This window comes from Acinonyx jubatus, chromosome B4 (assembly GCF_027475565.1).
Source record: "Acinonyx jubatus isolate Ajub_Pintada_27869175 chromosome B4, VMU_Ajub_asm_v1.0, whole genome shotgun sequence".
Classification (NCBI taxonomy): domain Eukaryota; kingdom Metazoa; phylum Chordata; class Mammalia; order Carnivora; family Felidae; genus Acinonyx; species Acinonyx jubatus.
This window is the reverse complement of record NC_069387.1, coordinates 3,994,024-4,014,179: the sequence shown is the minus strand read 5'-3', so window position 1 is coordinate 4,014,179 and position 20,156 is coordinate 3,994,024. Positions and strand designations below refer to the sequence as shown.

The following is a 20,156-nucleotide window of genomic DNA, read 5'->3' as shown; positions in this document are numbered from 1 at the left end:
CCACCATGCAGGTTACAGAACCTTTATAGCTCCCAGTCTCCAATCCTCTCAGAAAGTGTATACTCCTCACCAGAATCTTTCTGCTGGTGTCCCTTCAGGTAGTTGTTATTTTGTAATATGTCTAAGATTTTCAGTAGCTTTTTTGCAGGGGGTTATGTGGTAGGGGCTTAGTTGGTCATACTTAGAAACTAACATTCATTCATGTTGTAGCTTATATTTTCACTTTTATGGCATCATTAAGGAACAGAATTTCTTAATTTGAATGGAAACCAATCAATTTTTTCACTTTATGGTTACTGCTTCTTGTGATCTCTTTACCGAATCTAGGTAATTGAGATTTCCTTCTATATTTTCTTTAAAAAAATTTTTTTTTAACATTTTATTTCTTAAGAGACAGAGAGAGAGCACAAGCAGGGGAAGGGAAGAGAGAAAGGGAGACACGCAAACCAAAGCAGGCTCCAAGCTCTGAGCTGTCAGCAGAGAGTGCGACGCAGGGCTCGAACCCACAAACTCAAGATCATGATGTGAGCCAAAGTCAGGTGCTCAACCAAGTGAGCCACGCAGGTGCCCCTCCTTCTATATTTTCTTCTAGAGGATTTGGCGTTTTAACTTTCTCATAAAGAACTATAATTTACCAGAATTAATTTTTATATAAGGTATAATTGATCAGAATTTTTTACCAGTGAAAGCACTCCAATAGCTTGATTTTTAAAAATACAGTTAAGCAGCTATAGTTCAATGTAGCTAAGTATCTACACAGAAAAAAATTCTAAATAAATGCTAAATATAAACCCATAATTTGTAAATTCCACTTATGATTAGCGTTAACTCAAATTATCTCCACATTAGATACAAGAATCAAACATCAGCTTGTCACCAACTAATCAGTCTTCAAGTGAAGGTACCAACTATGTTAGACTGTTAAAATGACATCAACAAAAATGTTTCTATCAAATTAACTTTTCTCATGCAACTAAATTAGATTTCTCAAGTCAAGCGTGTAATTAGAATCCTTTTCTCTCTGGTATATATACTTTACACATTAAGTGTGCTTGAAATAGTTCCTATTTTGTGAATTAAAATGGAAGAGTAAGGCTTTAGTCCCTTCTCCTTATGAATGAAACTCTAAATATGTAAGAATTTAGCAGCCAATCTAGACACTTTTATTCAGTCTCTTAAAATAAGTAAAATTACATTATGTCCACCAGCTTACAATATATGTTTAAAGTACCCTATAATCTGTAGTATCTCCTTAATTATCTTTTTAGACATCTCTTTCTGCATACAACAGAAAAAAAGGAGAGAAAAGAGTAGAAATAAACAGCTAAGAAATAAAACTCATGATCAGAATGTTAAAAAGAGAGTAATGAGATGCTACGCTAATAAAATCATGACTTTCATAATATTTACACTTAATATTTATTAATATGTCTACAAAAAGCTTAGCTTTGTAAAATACTATTTTTTCCACAGAACTTGCCATGTATGTGAAATGCCCAGTGGTTTTCTTGGCATTACCTCTATTCAATTTTAAGCTATCTGCAAGCTGGTTTCCTCTCTTACTCATCCCTCTTTCCCCAACAGTAATATCTTTCCAAAGTATGATGAATGATGCTAATTGTATTGTAAAAAGAAAATTGACCCAAAGACTGTGACGACGGAAAAGGTTCTACAACCTGACCCTTAGATGTACGGGGTACTCTGTGATAAAATAAACCAGGCACTTTACACGTGCCCCTTATGTCTGCTGAGCTCTATCCCAAGAATTCATTTTGATTAGGGAAAAAGAAAATGTCAAGTCAGAGCACGTGTCCATACTACCATTACAATTTTAACGTTTGGTGATCCCTGCTCGTTGTCATGGATCACTGAACAGCGTTGTAAGTGGGATTTAAAACAACAAAACCAGTGACATGTGGTTAAATATCACTGAATAATTCAAGATGTAAGCAAGAAATGTACCCCATGCCACCGCCTGGGCAATGTTTTGCATTTCCTGTGCTCTCCTCCCCACCCCTCACACCTGTACTCCTTCTACCTTTGCTTGACTTAATGGGAAACATGACGTGACGGTTGACGTCTGTGCACCTGGTGTCAGCAGGTGCCCAGGGGCGCGGTCGCACCTCCCTCCGGGTACGCGGGTAGGGAGTTCTGGGGGGCGGGGGGGGGAATAACACCCGACTCGGGGCTGGGAGTGAATCGGAACTGCCTCCAGCAGGCCGACGGGCCTCGTCCGAGAGGCCGCCCCTTCCCCTTAGGAGTGACGACCCCTCCCCTCCGGGCCAAGGTCACCGGAGCGCCCGCTGCGCCACCTACTTCACACGCCAACTCCCACGACGGTTCTGCTTGGGCAGCAGCCTGACAGCCTCGCGCGGGAGCCACACCCTCTGCTCTCGAGTCTCCAGCTCCACCGCTCCGCCTGCGTCAGCATAGGGGTCCGTTCCTCACAGAAATCTCAAAGAAACCTTATTTGCGATGGAGCGGGGCCTTGCAGGCCCGCCGCCGGGCTGCGGGGCGGAACCAAGGGCAGGCACGCCAGGGGCGGGGCCACGCGGCCGGCCGGAACCCGCGGACCGGAAGTCCGGCCGCCGCGTCTTCCGGGCGGCGCGGCGGGAAACTCGGGCTGGGCAGCATGGCGGTGGCGGCAGGTTTCCGAGGCTCGCGGTGCGGGCGGAGGGCGGCTCCCGCGTTCAACAGGCTGTGCAAGGAAGCGGACTGGTTTTGTACACGCGGAACTTCCTGCCTGCCAGTAATTGGATCGGAGGATGCACCCCTGGTCCTTGCAGGGCGCCGCAGCCCAGCGGTTTCCCAGTTTAGCCCGGTGGCGGCTGAACCACAGTTTCCATTCGGTCAGCCCCGTGTTTTTGCGCAAAGCGACACACCATCCGGGAGAGGCCCAGGATGCTCGTGGGATCCAGCGTTTCGGCATCTTGAGTAAGTCAGCCCTCAGCACGTTCTCGTGCGGAGCCCGGGAGGGGACGCGGCCCACACGGGAGTGGAGGATGGCCCTAGGCGACGGGATTTGGTGTCGGGTGAACTGATTGCAGATCGCATTGAGATCCCCGATTCCATGAACGCTTCACAAGGCACGGCGCAGGCTTCACAGGTCTGGTGCGGTGCTTGGTCTGCTGTTGCCCCTGTGCGCTTGACCTTTGTTGCCAGACCCTCATTTGGTACGGGGAAGGTGGAGTTGGCGTGGGTTTAGCGGCCGGTTTTTCCATGACAAGGGAGAGGCTGCAGGACGGCCTGGGCTCGCAGGAGCCCGGCGCCGTCTTCCGCTTTTAAACACATGGCCCTGTGGTCCCCTGCAAGCAGCTCTGTGTCCTGCCCTGAGCCCGTCACCAGGTTTGCTGAGGTGGTGGTGGCGTGGGGGGAGGTAAGTGGCTGCTAGCTGCTTCCTCTCCTTCACTGAAATGTCCTGGAGCACCTGGCCCGGCTGAGGCAGGCTGTGCTCGGCTTGCGGCTTCTGCAGATGGACTTTTGCCCCCTCCCCAACCCCCCCGTGGGCTCTCTGGCTCCCCGTGTGCTCCGTAGTCCAACCATGCCTCCCAGATCCCCAGCCGGTCCTCCAGTCCCAAGTGGGGAAACTGCTCCGCACATCCCACTGCAGGTGGAAGAGCAAGAGCCCCTCCCTCGCTTGGGGGCAGTGCCCTCAGTTGCCCCGATCCAGTGACACGATGTCATTGCCATGTGCATGAGCCACATGCTGAAGCCTGGCAACCCCCAGGCTTTCTATCACATCACAGGTACCAAGTGAAGGTGGTTAGATATATGTACATTTTTAAAAACCGTTTGAAAAAAATACGATGTTTCTTTGTGGTGGGAACAAGCCAGAATGTGGTCACAGAAGGAGCAACAGCCGAATCAGGAGAATTGGGGAGGATAAAGTCCTTTTGCCCTTCTGCAGACATTTTTCCTACTCCATATTTGCGGCCCGTAAAGAAGAGCGTGGGGCTCAGAACCGCTGATGTGATGTGCAGAGCCTCAGCCCAGGAGCTCCTGGTCCGGTGTCTGGCCTGTCCTCTGCCATTGGAGAAAGGGGAGAGCAGCAGGTGTGAAGATCAGCTTCATCAGTGGTTGTGCAAAGACTCAGGAGCATTTGCTGATTCAGCTTCCTTTCCTCTTTACTTTCCTCACACGTGGATTCCACTGCCTCTGTCTTAGATTGTTGACCTGGAACGAGAACCTCGGCACTGCCAGCCCTCAGAATGAAGGACAGGGAGCAGCTGCAGCTGTCAGAGGCAACAGTCATCTCTGACAGCACCTGAAGCACCTAGAAAAGCTGCCCCTGAGTTCAAGGGAGGAGGAAGTTGCCTCTGAGCCCCATCTCTGTGCACTGCTGCACGCGGTGGACATTTGAGCTGCCTGACCTGAGAGAGAGAGGGAAGTCTCTCCAGAAAATTTCTGCTTTTACTCAAAATTCAGTGAAACCTTGGATTGCAAGTAACTTGTCCTGAGAGTGTTCCGCAAGACCCTTTCTAATAAGTTTTAACTTGATAAACGAGCAACGTCATGTGATACGAGTAGTATGTGATGCCGAACGTCACATGATCACAACTGAGCCAATAGTTCTTGAAATTCGTCTTGATATACAAGTGCTTTGGATTGTAAGTATGTTTTCAGAACGAATTATGCTTGCAAACCAAGGTTTTACTGTAATGTTATTCTCAGATGCTTGATGCACTGTTGGAAATATAATTATTAATCATGCAAATAAACCACTTGAAAGTTAAAAAAAGAAGGATATAAGATAATAATAAATGGGTCAATTCTTCAAGAAGACATAACAATCCATTAACGTATGTGCATTTAGCAACAGAACATCAAAGTATATGAAGAAAAAGCTGATAGACCTGTAAGGAGAAAGATAAAACCACTACGGCTATGTCAGTAATTGACAGATCAAACAGGCACAAAATGAGTAAGGATCTAGTTGAACAGCACAATCCATCCACTGGGTTTCAACTCCAGCAGATTACACATTTTTTTTCAACTTCACATGGAACAGTCACAAAGATCATATTCTATGGCATAAAACATATCTTAAATAAAAAAGGATAGAAATCTTACAAAATAGGCTCTCATAACCCAATGGGATAAAACTAGAAATTAATATCAGAAAGATGGCTGGAAAACCGATGATACTGGAGATCCGGCAACACATTTTTAAACACTATGTGGGTCAAAGAAGCCTCAAGAGAAATTAAGAATATTAGAAACTAAATAAAATTAATATTTTTAATTTGAGTTAAAGTTTGAATTTGAGTATAAAACACCCAGAATTACGGGATGCAGTAAAAGCGATACATAGAAGGAAACATACAGCAGTGAATGTGTACACCAGAAAGAAGACAGATCTAACATCAGTAAGGTGAGCTCCCACTTTATGAAACCAGAGAAAGAAGAGGCATGCAAATCTAAAAAGTGCGGAAGAAAAGTTAGAGCAGATACGAATGAAAACAGGAAAACATTATAGAGCGTCCATAAAATCAGAACCTGGTTCTTTTTATTGATGAAAATATCAGTAAAAGTGGTAACCCTCTAACCAGGCTAAGTAAAATAGAAAAAAGAGAATGTAAGAGTTACTGATACCAGAAATGAAGTAGAGCTATCACTAATGATTTCATGGACATTAAAAGAATGATAGAGGAATATTATGAGCAATTCTACGACCTAAAATTAGATAAATAAAATGTATGCATTCCTTAGAAGACACAGTCTAACAAATTTCCCACAAAGAGATGTGGGTAATGTATTGAAGAAATGGAATTAATAACTTTCCAAAAAGAAAGCACTAGATCTAGATGGTGAATTCCCCCAAACATTTAAAAAAAGATACCATTTATCAACAATTGCTTTCAGAAAATAGAAGTCGAGGTAATACTTTCTACTCATTCTTTTCTTTTTGCTTTTTTTTTTTTGAACTTTACTTATTTTGAAAGAGAGAGGGAGAGAGAGAGAGAATCCCAAGCAGACTCTGTGCTGACAGCACTGAGCCCGATGTGGGGCTCAAGCTCATGAACTGAGATCATGGACTAAGTGGAACCAAGAGTTGGACGCTTAACTGACTGAGCCACTCATGTGCCCCAGTACTTCCTACTCATTCTATAAGGCCAACATTACCCTATGCCACAACCAGATAAAGACGTTACGGTAAAGGAAAACTACAATATTTCTTGTAAGCGTAGTAGCAAATTCCTCAATATAATATTAGCAATGGGAATCCAAGAATATGTAATAGAATTATATACCACAACCAAGTGAGAATTATTTCAGGTATGCAGAGGTGTTTAAAGATTTGAAAATCCATCATATCAACAGGTTAAAGAAGGAAAATCTTATCGTCATGTCAGTTGATGCAGAAAAAACATTTGGTAAAATCTAACACACTAGTTCATCTAAAAACTCACTAAAAAGTGGGAATAGAGGTGGATTTCCTCAACTTGATAAGGAAAATCTACAAAATAATTTATAAGCTAACATCAGACATAATTGTGAAAAACTAGAAGCATTCTACCTGAGATCAGGACAAAGCAAAGATGTTCCCACTCATCACTCTTTAACCTTGTATTTGAACTCCTGCCTAATGCAATAAAACAAGATTAGGAAATAAAGGTAAACAGGATTAAAAAACTAAAATTGACATGATTATTGAAAATAAAAGAAATCCAAAAACTCATGGAAATGATAAGTGATTATAACAAGGTGCAGGATATAATGTTAATATACAAAAATCAATTGTTAACCTATATACCAGCAATAAACAGAACTTGAAATTAAAAACATCAAATTATTTTAGCACCAAATATTAATTATTTTAGCACCCAAAAAAAGGGTGTACATAGAAATAAATCTAACAATATATATGAGATCTATTTCAGGAAATATACAAAATTCTGATTTAAAAAAATCAAAGAAGAACCAAATAAATGGAGAGATATTCCAGGTGCAGGAGTAGAAAAAATATTGGAAAGCTATTTCCAATGTGGTATATAGATTCAATGTAATCCCCCCAACATTCCAATAAGTTGTTTTGTAGATACCAAGAAACTAATTCTAGGGGCATCTGGGTGGCTCAGTTGGTTGAGTGTCTGACTCTTGATGTCAGTTTGGGTCATGATCTCATCATTGTGAGATCAAGCCCACATCAGGCTCCACGCTGAGCATGGAGCATGTTTGGGATTCTCTCTCTCTCTCTCTCTCTCTCTCTCTCTCTCTCTCTCTTTCTTTGCCCCCCCCCCCCCGCCGCCTGCTTGCACACATGTTGTCTCTCTCTCTCTCAAAATAAATAAACTTAAAAAAAAAGAGAAACTGGTTTGAAATTTTACACAGAGAGGAAAAAGATCCAGAATAGCCAATACAGTATTGAAAAACAAAGCTGGAGACTGACGCTACTCAACTTCAAGACCTACTATAAGGCCAAAATGATATAGACATTGTGGTATTGGCAAAACAATAGATAAGTAGATCAATGGAACAGAATAGAGGTCCCAGAAATAGATCTACTGATTTTTGACAGTGGAGCAAAGGCAATAAATACGGTGGAGCAAAGGTAGCCTCTTTAACTGGACATCTATAGTCAAATCAAGACACAAAGTTTATACCTTTCACAAATAAAGTGGATTATTGACCTAAGAACAAAACACAAAAATTATATAACTTATAGAAAATAACATTGAAAAAACTTTAAGTGACTTTGGATCTGGCAATCGCTTTTTAGATATAACACCAAAAGCATGATCCATTAAATAAAAAAAAATTATGTTAGATTTCATTCAAGTTTGGAATTTACGATTTTTGACAGATACCATTAAGTGAATGAAAAGACAAGCCATGGATTGAAAGAAAATATTTACAAGTCACATATCTGATAAAGGATTTATATTAAAAATATATCAAGAAATCTTGAAATTGAACAATAAGAAAGCAAGCATCCTCACTAAAAAATGGGAGATGTATACAAATGCCTCAACAAAGAAGATAAATAGATGGCACATAAAGCATCTGAAAAAATGTTTTATATCATGTAATTTCAGGGAATTACAAATTGAAACAATAACGAGCACCACTACACATCTACTAGAATGTCCAAAGTCTAAAATGCTAACACCACCAAATGCTGGTGAAGAAGCGGAACAAAAAAAAACCTTTCATTTATTGCTGGTAGGAATGCAAAACGGTACAGCCACTTTGGAAGATAGTGCTTTCTTACAAAACTAAGTGTATTTTTACATGTGTTCCAGCAATAGTACTCCCTGGTATTTATCCAAATAAAGTGAAAACTGAAAAATCCATACAAAAGCCTGCACATGAATGTGTGTAGCACCTTTGTTCAAATTGTCAAAAATTAGAAGCAATCAGGGTGTCCTTGTATAGGTGAATTGGTAAATCAGTCCTGGTCCATCTATACAATGGAGTACTATTCAGTGATACAAAGAAATGAGCTCTTAATCCATGAAGAGACATGGAGGGGCCTTAATGCATATGATTAAGTGAAAGAAGACAATCCAAAAAGGCTCCGTACTCTGTTACCAACAACATGGAATTCTGGAAAAGTAAGAACTATAGTAAAAACTAAATTATCGGGACGCCTGGGTGGCTCAGTTGGTTAAGCGTCCGACTTCGGCTCGGGTCACAATCTCGCGGTCCGTGAGTTCGAGCCCCGCGTCAGGCTCTGGGCTGATGGCTCGGAGCCTGGAGCCTGCTTCCGATTCTGTGTCTCCCTCTCTCTCTGCCCCTCCCCCATTCATGCTCTGTCTCTCTCTGTCCCCAAAATAAATAAATGTTAAAAAATTAAAAAAAAAAACCAAACTAAATTATCAGTGATTTTCAAGGGTTAATGGGGGGAAAGAGGAGGTCTATACGTGAAGCATAGGGTGTTTTTAGGTCGGTGATGCTATTCTGTATTATACTCTAATGGTGGATACAGGACATGATGCATTTGTTGAAACCCTCAGAAATGTACAACACAGAGTGAACCCTAATACCAACTATGGACTTCAGTTAATACCGAGGTATCAATGCTGATTTATCAATTGTAATGAATGTGTTACGGTAATGCAGGATGTTAATAGAAAAAGCATAGAAGAGGGGAGGAATACATGGGAACTCTGTACTACCTGTTCAGTTTTCTATAAATCTAAAATTTCTGTAAACAGTAATGTCTGTTAATTAAAAAAAAAAAAAGTTTAGTGTATAGCTGTCTCTTTCACCAGTAAAGCACAGTTGATAATCTCAAAAAAGTTGATGTTGTCAGATTTTAACTTTTGTTTTTCTAGTGAGTATAAAATATATTATGGTTTTGAGTTCTGTGCATATCGCTAAGACAGAATATATACATATCAAAAATACATGTATTCTTATAAGAATGAGTACTCCTCAATATTTGGTTGTCATATGAATGCATTATGTTAGGCTTGTTTTGTTTAAATATTCACTTACTAACTGATTTTACTGTTTGTTTGATCTGCCAGTTACCAAAGATCTGTATGGAATCTCTAACTATGAAGATGAATTTTTCAGTTATTCCTGTATTTCTGTCAATAGTCGCTTTACATAATTTGAAGGTACATTATTTATTGTATGTAAGTATAGGATTTCGTATTTTATTGGTTAATGCAAATATTTTATTAAATTCTTTTTTTTTAATACTGTGATTTTGAGAGACAGAGAGAGACAGAGCACGAGTGGGGGAAGGACAGAGAGAGAGGGAGACACAGAATCCGAAGCAGGCTCCAGGCCCGGAGCTGTCAGCACAGAACCCGATGCGGGGCTCGAACTCATGAACCGCGAGATCATGACCTGAGCTGAAGTCAGACGCTTAACTGACTGAGCCACCCAGGCACCCCTCAAATTTTTAATCATTATTTGATAGCTCTCTTTAACTTGAGTAAGTTTTGGCCTAAGATATATTTTACGTGATAATATAGTCATACCAACTTTCTTTTGTTTAGTATCTGCCTTATAGTTGATACAACCTTTTTAAAAATTATTTTTCAATCTTCTTTGTCCTAAAGTTTTAGGTTTGTCTCTTGTAAATGACATATACATAAATTAGTTGATTTATCCATTCTGACAACCTTGTCTCTTAATTGGAGAGCTAAGTTTATTGACGTATATTGTGATTATAAATATATTCAGAGTTTTGTTGAAAATAAAGTTTTTGGTTGATAGCTTCCATTTTTGCTGATGAGGGGATACGTTTAACCTTCTTGATCTTTTTTAGGTATTCTTTGTTTTGCTTTGTCTTGTTTTATTCCCACTTTTTTATTAATACCTTCTCTCTGTCTTTGTGGTTTAATGTTTCCATGTAATATGACTAGTTTTACTTTTTCTATATTTGTGGTTTGGAATTCACTGATATCCTGAACTGGAGTATTAACACTTCCTAGAATTTCCAGAACATTCCCAAGCCATTCTCTGACAGTCTCCAGTCATTCTGGTCTCTCCTCCAGGAACTCCACGTCCAGCGTCAGATGGCTTCCTGTAGTGTCTGTTTTTCTTAAACTCCTGTTTCGCGTTGCCAACCTCTGTCTCTTCTGCTGTCCCGAAAAATGTTTAAATATCCGTTGTATTTCTTTAGTTCTTTCTTCATCTAGAGGAACTGCTCTTAAACCTGCTGATTTTTTTTTTTTTTTTTTTTAAATTTTCATTCATTTGCTTTTCAGGCCTGGGTTTCCCTTTGGTTATTTTCAAAACATTTCATCATTTTCATATACTTTTACTCTTTAGTCTCATTTTGGTAACTTCTTTACCTTGCCTTTTTGTAGGTCTTGTGATTTTCTTTTTAACTGTAATCTTAGTTTTCCTACAAGTTTATAGTGAGAGTATTCTGCAGAGTGAGTCGAAGTGCCGTACCTTCAAAAGGAATTGCATTTTCTTCTATGTATACCCTTAACCTGGGGCCACAGTACATTGATTTTTCCTTTGGAGGTAAATTCAGCACTGAATTTCACATGTGGCTTGGCTTTTTTCTTCCAGCCTGGGTCAAGGCCCTGTCCTGTTTTATCCTGCAGGGCAGGTTCTGCTTCAGCATGCCCCTACACAGAGGCCTAGATTTCTGGGTCCTTTAGACCCTATATCTGAGTCATACCCTTCGTTAGCTTCAGTTTTTAAATCAAAACTCACGTCCACCAAGTTTTATTCGATATCTTAGAGTGAAATCAAGTGTCCTGCTTTTCTTTTGGATCCCATTTGTACATTGGTTTTCAGTTTTTCAGACTGCTTCACCTCCTTGACAGCTGACGAATGCAGTGTGTGCCTGTGTATATGTGTGTATGAGTGTGAGTATGTTTAAGTTTTCTTCTGACATTTTCAGTGGTGTTTCAGTGGAAAGGTTTCTGTTTAGGGCATCTGAAAGCTCTCCTTTCTCCTGTCCTTTCTGTTGTTACATTCTTCCCTCTTTTCCAAACTCCCCATCAAAACTGGCCTGTCCTTCTAGACGTAGATGAGTGCTTCAGATGGCTTCCTCTTGCCCCTCAGGAAAGTGGACTTCTAGCACTTTTAGGCAAGGTCGATTAATCTGTGCAATGCAATACTAAAGCAGTTGTCATCACTTAAGGAGAAAGCAACTGGGGTACAAGTCTGTAGGATCCGTCATGTGCCTCTAGCAGCTTCTGTCTCGTGCAGCTTCCCCAACCTCTTCCATAAATCTGGGTGTAAGGATCATGTGAGACACCGTATGTGAGACTGTTTGGTTATACGCCATTCCCCCAACATGTGCAAGCTATTTTGGTTTTTCAAATGAAGACCTTATAGGTCCAAAAACCATATGAGCCAAAGCCATGAGAAATAGGGACAGTTTTAAGGAGTGATGTAAATTTGTAAGTAAAGAATATTTTTTTTGATCACTGGGGTTTTAGTGCCTCTCTGAATTAGTCTATACACTTTATTCTGTCTCTCACACATGTGCAGAGAAAATGTTTTGCACCATAAATGCATTGTCTGTCCTCATGGATGTTTGTAAAAGACAACAAAAGAAATCTCCTTTGTAATGCAGCTTTCCTCAGCATCAGCACTGAAATGGAATCATAAACCATAGTTAATTTCATTTCCAGAATTTTTATAATAGTAGGACAGCTGTTCAGCATAACTTTTCCTGTTGCTTTTCAATTTACGGTACATATGATAAAATAAATTTGGAAGTAAAGGCCAAGAGGCTTGGATGAACTTTATGAAATTTAATTTGGCTGTGTCAGGGGCTTATTTTTCATTGGAACATTTTCAGTCTCATGGACACTGTTTTTGAATAGGTACCAGTTTCTCAAACCTGGTTTAAGATACGATTTTAAAACTAAGCTGAATGGCAGTAATTAGGTGAAAAGCTGGTTTGAAAGTCTTCTGTATTTTCTCATTGGTAAAGTGTTTGGGAAAAGGGTGGATTCTGTTTTTATAAGCCCACTACTTAACGTTACCCATTTTGATACCAAAGTGTAATTTTTCAAATCAAATATTATACTGTTAAATATTCAGATATACCAACACTAATATTTTGTAGAAAAATCCTATCTCTATTCCCATTGTTGCATGTTCAAATATAAGAAAGTCTTGAGCCCAGAGTATTGAAGCCAGAGAGATAAAGTCATTTGTTCAGGTGTGTAAATGGAAATTAACTTAACAATGGGATTGATTGTATTCATTTAGTGTTTTAGCTTGACAGATTATAATTATAAATGCATGGCTTCCATTTCTTGTATCTGTAAATAATGGCCGGAAGTGAAAAAGGATGCAGCTAGTAAAGATCAGATTAGACCACTAATTCTTCTTAAAGCATTTTTCAGAAAACAGAATTTACATTATTCATGGTGCTTAAAATGCCAAGGAACAGCCAAACTTTAGTCTCAGCTGGGCTCCAACACCTGGTTTTTAACCACACCATTTTTTAATTCTTTTTTGGTAGGATGATAAGCATTTTGAAATTCAGAAAGCTTCCTTCCATGAATTTTAAGTGTGGGTGGATCTCAGAATACCAATGATACAAGTATGTTGAGAAATTACATTAACTTTAGGGTTTTATGACTCAATCTCCCTTTCAGAAAGAATCCTACCTTTAATTACTGTTTGTTGAGAACACTCTGAATATTGCAGCAGTAGAACAAGAAGTCCGATTGATAGGGAAGATCTCTCCATCTATGTCCCATTGCAGGGGACATAAGATCATCTCTCAGATTTGAAGTGAGAAAACTTTCTTTAAGCAGGAGCCAACAGCAACATCTGTGCACAACTAATCCTGAACCTGAACCAGCTCTTTTCCATATTTTAGAATATGCCCATTTCCGCTCATCTTAACTTTTCATTTCATAGGCTCTGGCAGCCACGCGCAGTGAGAAGGACTACTTTGTAATCATTTTGATTTATCTATAAGCAGGACGTTTGCAAAATCCCTTAAGAAACTCATCCTCACAGATTTGTAGCTCAATTAAGTAGATTCAATTAGTCTAGATAGACTGGCTGAGGAGTATATAAGGCTCAAATCCCAAAAGATTCTAGGATTTTGTGCAGTTCGTTGTTAACAGAAAACCTCATTTCCTTGCAATGATACATCTTCAAAACATTTGGAAAGCAAACTGCATCTCTGACAAATGCTGTAAGTACAGTTGAGTTTTGCAGCCCCCAATTTTCCCTACACCCTGTCTTTGGGAACGTGGGTGTAGGGTCAGGACACAGTCAGTTTCCTCATTATTTGATGCCCAACAGACGGAAAGCTCCTTTAGCTCATGTCTCGCCAGGTGTCGAAGTGAGAGAAGCTCAGGTTGGTAACCCACTGTTGTTACCCCCACCCCAGATCTTCTTGGCAGGATAAAAATGATGGGGATTAATATCTTTTTGAGGTCCTATTTGGTTCCAGAGACAGTGCTAGCTTTTGTCTGCTTTGCCTAATATGATTCACAACACTACCCTATAAGGAAGGTCCCCCCCGCCCCCAAAAAAGGCCGAGATTTTTTTTTTAAGTGAAAGTTGGGGGAAAGAGAGATGGCAAAGAGGAGGAGGAAAAAGAAAAGTTTCTCAAGAGCACACACACACATCTGTTCTGTGGCATGTTAATACTTTGTCCAAGGTCCTGTGGCTAGTAGAATTGCCAGAGTAAGTATGTGGTTTATCCAACACCAAAACCTGTGTGGTTTACTGCTAATGCTACATTACCTAGTGCTTGGGAGAGCCTGATGAGAGTCCTCTAACTTGTGGACACAGAAGGATATATATCTTTGTCTCCCTTGCACTTAGACGTGGTCGTATACTGAGGTCTTGCCGGTGGAATATGTTCTCGGTTCGTGGTCTGTCCACTAAAACCTTTCTCACAGAATCTTCACCTTCTTTCCCTATTGGAAGGCTGGATGAAGGGCCCCGAGGTCCTAGGGGAGAGCAACACTACACAGTAGGAGGGGTCGGGATCTCTGCAACATTACCTAGAAGGTTGTCTTGGCCACACGTGCCTGAGGAGCTGTGTGAGCAGGAAGTAAACTTCTACTGGGTGAAGGGCAGGGCACTGACGTCATTTATTAGAGCGGTGAGCTCACCCTGAATGTAGACCCGAGGTGAGGGGGCAGCATTGCACATCCCAACCTCCTCTAGCCATGTTCCCACCCCCATTTTTTCTGTGTGACAACAAAATCTAATCAGGTCAGCTAAACCCTACCAGTGTTCTAGCCTCTCACACATAACAATGCCCCTGTCCCTAAAGACTTAAGACCTGAAAATTTCACACCAGGAGGCATATCAAGGAATGCGGTCAGGGAAACAGCCCTCAGCACATCACAGTGTGTAGGCAGTGAACCTGTTTACACAGTGGATGGCTCAGTCCTGTGCACATTCCATTCCATGCTCTGCCAACACTGTAGAAGACTAATAAGGAAAAGAAAATGACCAGTCTATTTGATCCTTAAAACTGTGTTGTGCATGGATGCAAGCACAATGCGCGGTCGTTTATTATTAAATTTAAAGCTGTAGGAGAGAATAAACTCCTCACCTTCCCAAATAGAGACAAATACTTCTAATCTCTATGGAAAAGCAAAAGAAACAGGCATCTCCAAAGAGTGTGCCAGTGAGAGATTCATCTCCTCATAGATTTCTATGATCACAGGCCTCAAGTTGAGTTCTCGAGCCCACAAATTACAATACCCACAGCAGGATAACATCTCTGTGCTGCTGTTACAGTTATTAATGCCGTTACAATTGAGAATTCTGTTGGCTGCATGCTTGACTAAGGGTATGAGTTTATCTTCACGATATCCCTGGAAGGCGGGCAGGTGATGACTTTTATTAACACCATTTTAGTGATGAAGGAGCCAGAAAAGAGGAATGCAAAGGCATTTCCTAGCATAATGCTGCAAATCTAAAGCAAAATTAAGTTCAAAACTCAAAGTGTTTCAATTGTTAGTGCACGCTTAGGCAGTGATTCGCATCCATACATTTTTCAGGGACAGAATCCCTATTGTTGAGGAAGATTCTCTCCAAGATCAAAAAAGAAAAAAAATGTTAATGGCTTGGTGGTAGATTTAAAAGACTTTATGACTTTTTTTTGGTGCCTAGGCATGTCCTACTAGGGCGTGACTGTGAAGCAGAAGGGGAAGGACCAGCCTGAAATACATTTCCTACAAAGGACATTTCAGCCCTGATCTATTAAACATGTAGGCACGTTCGCCAATATTCACAGCATACCACTGTGAGTTCATTTCTGTTCTTGTGGCATTGGAAAGACTTGGTGTGGTAATTTAGAATTATTCAAGGAAAGGAATCCCTGCCCAAGTTATACCTAAGATTAAATGGCTTCCATTTCAAAGACTTGCTACACATGTAAAGTAAAAGCCCCCCTTTTTAGCCTGACTTGCCTCAGTCCTCCATCCCCAGGGTCTCTTGTTCCTGCCGCATACAAACATATTCCGACCTACACACCATTCACCCTATTTCTTACCCCGTTAACTCCCTGAAAGTCCTCTGTCTTCATGCATTTAATTTTGTTTATTCCATCCACTGGGAAGAACTTTATCTTCACATGAATCTACATGCCAGAGTCCCTTTTCATCCATAAAATACCTTCTCTGAAATATCGCAGCTTCTCTTGAATCACAAAATTGACTTTGTGGGTCATTCACTTGCTCTCTTGCTTCCCATAAGATTTATCAATGGCTTGTGAACCCTTGGAACATAAAAATTGTCATGTTCAGTTTTTTTCCCCTGACAACTAGCATTGTGTTTTGTATGCAGCAAATATTCAATAAGTGCTTCTCTTGTTTAACCATTTTTTTTTAAGTTTATGGATTTATTTGGATAGAGAGTGTACAAGCAGGGAAGGGGCAGAGAGAGGAGAGACAGAGAGTTCCAAGTAGCCTCCACGTTGTCAGCACAGGGCCTGATGTGGAGCTTGATCTCACCATGAACTGTGAGATCATGACCTGAGCTGAAATCAAGAGGCGGACGCTTAACTGACTGAGCCGCCCAGGCACCCATGTTTAACCAGTTTTTAATGTAGCTTCAGTTTTTGTTTTTTTACTTTAATTAATTAACTCTTTATAGAGAAGAGATAGAATTTGATTTGGAATGAAACATGAATTTTTTATAGGATTCAGAAGGGTAACAGAGTCTAGAAAATACAATATATATTTGGTGGCTTTCATCATTTTGGATCAAGGACTTTTTGTTTGTTTTGACTATTGCTTTATTTATTTTATTTGATCCTCTCTCCGTTACATGCATGTTAGGATTTCAAGTTTTCTAAAGAAGTTGTTAACACATCTGATGCTATTTTCTCTAAGTCTTTATGCTGCACTCTCTAGGAAACTATTTAAAATTACATCCACATGCCAGGAATGTGTGAGAGTGACCTTTGAGCCCCTTTTAGAAAGGTGAAAAGATACATTCTTGTTTCTAAAGGTATTGTTACATTAAAAAAATATAAATGAAAAAAAATGAAAAAATAAAAAGGATGCCTAAGTTGAACTTTACTAGGTAAAAAAAATGTAGCCAAAATCATTAGTGTTAGAAGAAATGATCATTACAATTTATTGGAATTAGAACAGCTGCCATTCCAAAAGGCATATTGTAAATATATAAGAGATTTCAGAAGTTTGTCCAGTTTATTATGTAATCAAGATAGCACTGCACTGGGTGATTCCCACACATTTAGACTTTTGGACACTCTGTCCCTTGAGATTTATATAAAATTATTCCCATCTCCATCCCATATTTAATGGAAAATTCAGTATTCATGTTCAAATTCATATGTCCAAGATCTCTTGGGTTGGGATGAGATTACTCTAATGAAGGCTATTTTACTTGTCACATATACTTATAACTCCCTGTATTATTATATTTACAGATTTTAGTTAAATGTAATCATTCCATATTCAAAGATATAAACATCTATCAGAGAAATAAGAGTTTACAGAAATAAAGTTTGTTGTTGAAGTTGCATTCAATAGGCTCTACCTATAATTTATATAGGCCAAAAAAAAAAAAAAAACAACTAGTATAGGGGAAGGGTTTCTGGTAGGATTTGGGGTATTTAAGAAGGCAATCCTTAAGATATGGGGATACCAGGCCACACAATAAATCTTCACTTCAGGGTGTTGCCATCCACATGATTATGCTGCCAAAAAATCTGTAGCTATTATTTTTCTATGTAAATTCCAATTCCTGGCAGGAAGATGAATGGCCCAAAATTAGAATAAGGGTCCTATAACTAGAAAGTCTATTCCTGTTTTAGAACGAGGCCAGGTAGGAACGGAAGGAGCTACTCTAGTCTGCTTCTGTGCAGGTGCAGTCTTTCTTGGAGAAAGGGAGCTACTGTGTCTGGAGAGCTTCCTCGGGAGGTGTCTAATAGAAAGATTATTTGGTTTGCCTCCTCACTTGACATATGAGGACACAGGCTCCCCTCAGAGCTGAGTGCCATGCTCATGGCCATGAGCTGGAGGCTGAGATTCAAGTGGAAGGAGGCCTCTTAATTCCCATTCCTTTACTGTGTCTACCCCACCTGGAGATGCATTTGGGACCTTTTATTGCAAAGATTAGAAGACTGAATAGAATATTAAACCTTTGGGAATTTCAGGGAAGGAATTCTGTTTTTTGAACTTGAATCTGAAAAGGTTTTCAAGTGTGTATAACACATATAAGGTAGTTCTGTTTCCTTGTCCTATTGCCCATGCCACCACTGGACCTGAGAAGCCACAGGAATAAAAACTGTTAGAGGAATAAAAAGCATCACACAATACAATTTTGTTAGGTGCCCAGACTTTAAATCATCCTGTAGAAGTTAAGATCGTTACTTACGTATCTGATCAGTTTCCTGGTCCTGATCTGATGTGCACTGTGAGTTTGAGACTCATGGTCCTAGGTCACCTGCTCATGAACTTGGGTCTCTAGAGCAGCAGCAGCAGCACTGTAAATGGATAAAATGTTAGAAGTGCAATGTTTTAGGCACATCCTCAGATCTGCGGAATTGAACAGTTGGGGTCAAGGCCCAGTTCTGGCTTTAATGGACTTCCTGGTAATTCTGGTACACATTCAGGTTTGAGAACCACTGCTTCTAGCTATTGATACTTCTTTAAAAAAACAAAAACAAAAATGAAACAAACAACTACCCTAGGCCTAGCTTATTTTACTTTTTTTCTTTTTTTAAATAATTTTTTTAAGTTTATTTATTTATTTTTGAGAGAGACAAAGAGTACAAACAGGGGAGGGGCAGAGAGAAAGAGAGAGAGAATCCCAAGCAGCCCCCAGTTTGGGGCTCCATCTCATGAAACCGTGAGATCATGACCTGAGCCAAAATCAAGAGTTGGATGCTTAACTGACTAAGCCACCTGGGCGCCCCAATTTTACTTTTAATTGAGAAACCATATAGAGCACATTCTATATGCCCATCATTGTTATAAGTATTTTAGAAACATTAACTCATATGGTCCTCATAACAGCCCTAACACATAAAAACAGCATCTCAGTTTTATATTGGGAGAAACTCATCATACTAGGAAGTCTAACACTTGCCTTATTATTTTTCCTTTATCATCCTCCAAAATAGTTGTTTGTTGGTTTTTTTGTTTTTTTGTTTTTTTGCCTTCCCAACCACACTAGAACAAACATGTGACACAAAGAATGTGATCAATAAAGAACTATTAAAATGAGTGAACATAAGAATGGATGAATGAATTTCTTTTATACAGAAAATTATCTTTATAGAATCCTCAAAAGGTCATGCCAGGTCATGCTGTAAACCTTTTTTATGACTCTGTAATACATACTTTTACATGGCTCTGTGAGGAAAAAGAACCTCAGTTAGGACTTTTCCACATTGCACCTACCTGGGCAATAGCTCTGGGTGGTTAAAAAGATAGAGGAATCCGAGACCTATATAGCAGGTGGACTGCTAGAAAAGAGGCTGCAAATAAAATTTATTCAAATCTGAGAAATAGAATCTCATTCAGTTTCAGGACTCAGGAACAACAGGTAGAGACACAAATAAAAACCTTCCTTTTGCTTTGCTACAGGCTGAATGCTTGCATCTCCCCAAAATTTCTATAGTGAAACCTAACCCCCAGCATGGTGGTCTTAGGGGATGGGGCCTGTGGGAGGTGGTTAAGTCATAAGGGTGGAGTGTCCTTATGAAAGAGACCCCACAGAGCCCCCTCACCCCTTCCACCATGTGAGGGCACTGTGAGAAGATGACATCCATGACCCAGGAGGCAGTCCCTCACCAGACACAGAACCTGCCAACACCTTGATCCTGGACTTACAGCCTCCAGAAGTTTGAGAAGTAAATGCCTGTTGTTTGTAAGCCACCTTTTCTACGGTTACTTTTGTTATAGCAGCCTGAATGGACTAAGGCACCCTGATAAGAGACTTGACATGACATGGAAGCTGATGGTCACACCCTGGTATCTCACTTGTAACCAGCAGAAGGCAGATGATGAAGGCAAGAGTGTCATCTTCAAATAGGAGGGCCTTTTATATTTGGAGGATAGTGAGACCTCCACCGAATGTCTGTAGCAAATGTAAGAGTTAGTTTGTCATGCCATGTCCTATCTGAATAGAACATGTAGTAGCAGAGTTTTCTCGCTCCTACAAGATTACAGACTGTGGGATTCAAAACTATAATTTGAGACTAAGAAGATACAACAGAACATACTGGCCTAACAGAAGATATTACCACATAAGAAATACATGCT

General features: G+C 40.2%; 2 long non-coding RNA genes across 2 annotated transcripts in view; one reads left to right on the top strand and one right to left on the bottom strand.

Annotated features, from left to right (window-relative positions):
• Positions 1–2,519, bottom strand: part of LOC113603715 (uncharacterized) — a 117,106-nt gene extending 114,587 nt beyond the window's left edge. Inside the window, exon 1 of the long non-coding RNA XR_008299871.1 lies at positions 2,317–2,519. This is a non-coding gene — a long non-coding RNA (uncharacterized LOC113603715). The remainder of the gene's footprint in view (positions 1–2,316) is intronic.
• A 99-nt stretch (positions 2,520–2,618) lies between these two features.
• Positions 2,619–20,156, top strand: part of LOC128316265 (uncharacterized) — a 181,957-nt gene continuing 164,419 nt past the window's right edge. Inside the window, exon 1 of the long non-coding RNA XR_008299869.1 lies at positions 2,619–2,934. This is a non-coding gene — a long non-coding RNA (uncharacterized LOC128316265). The remainder of the gene's footprint in view (positions 2,935–20,156) is intronic.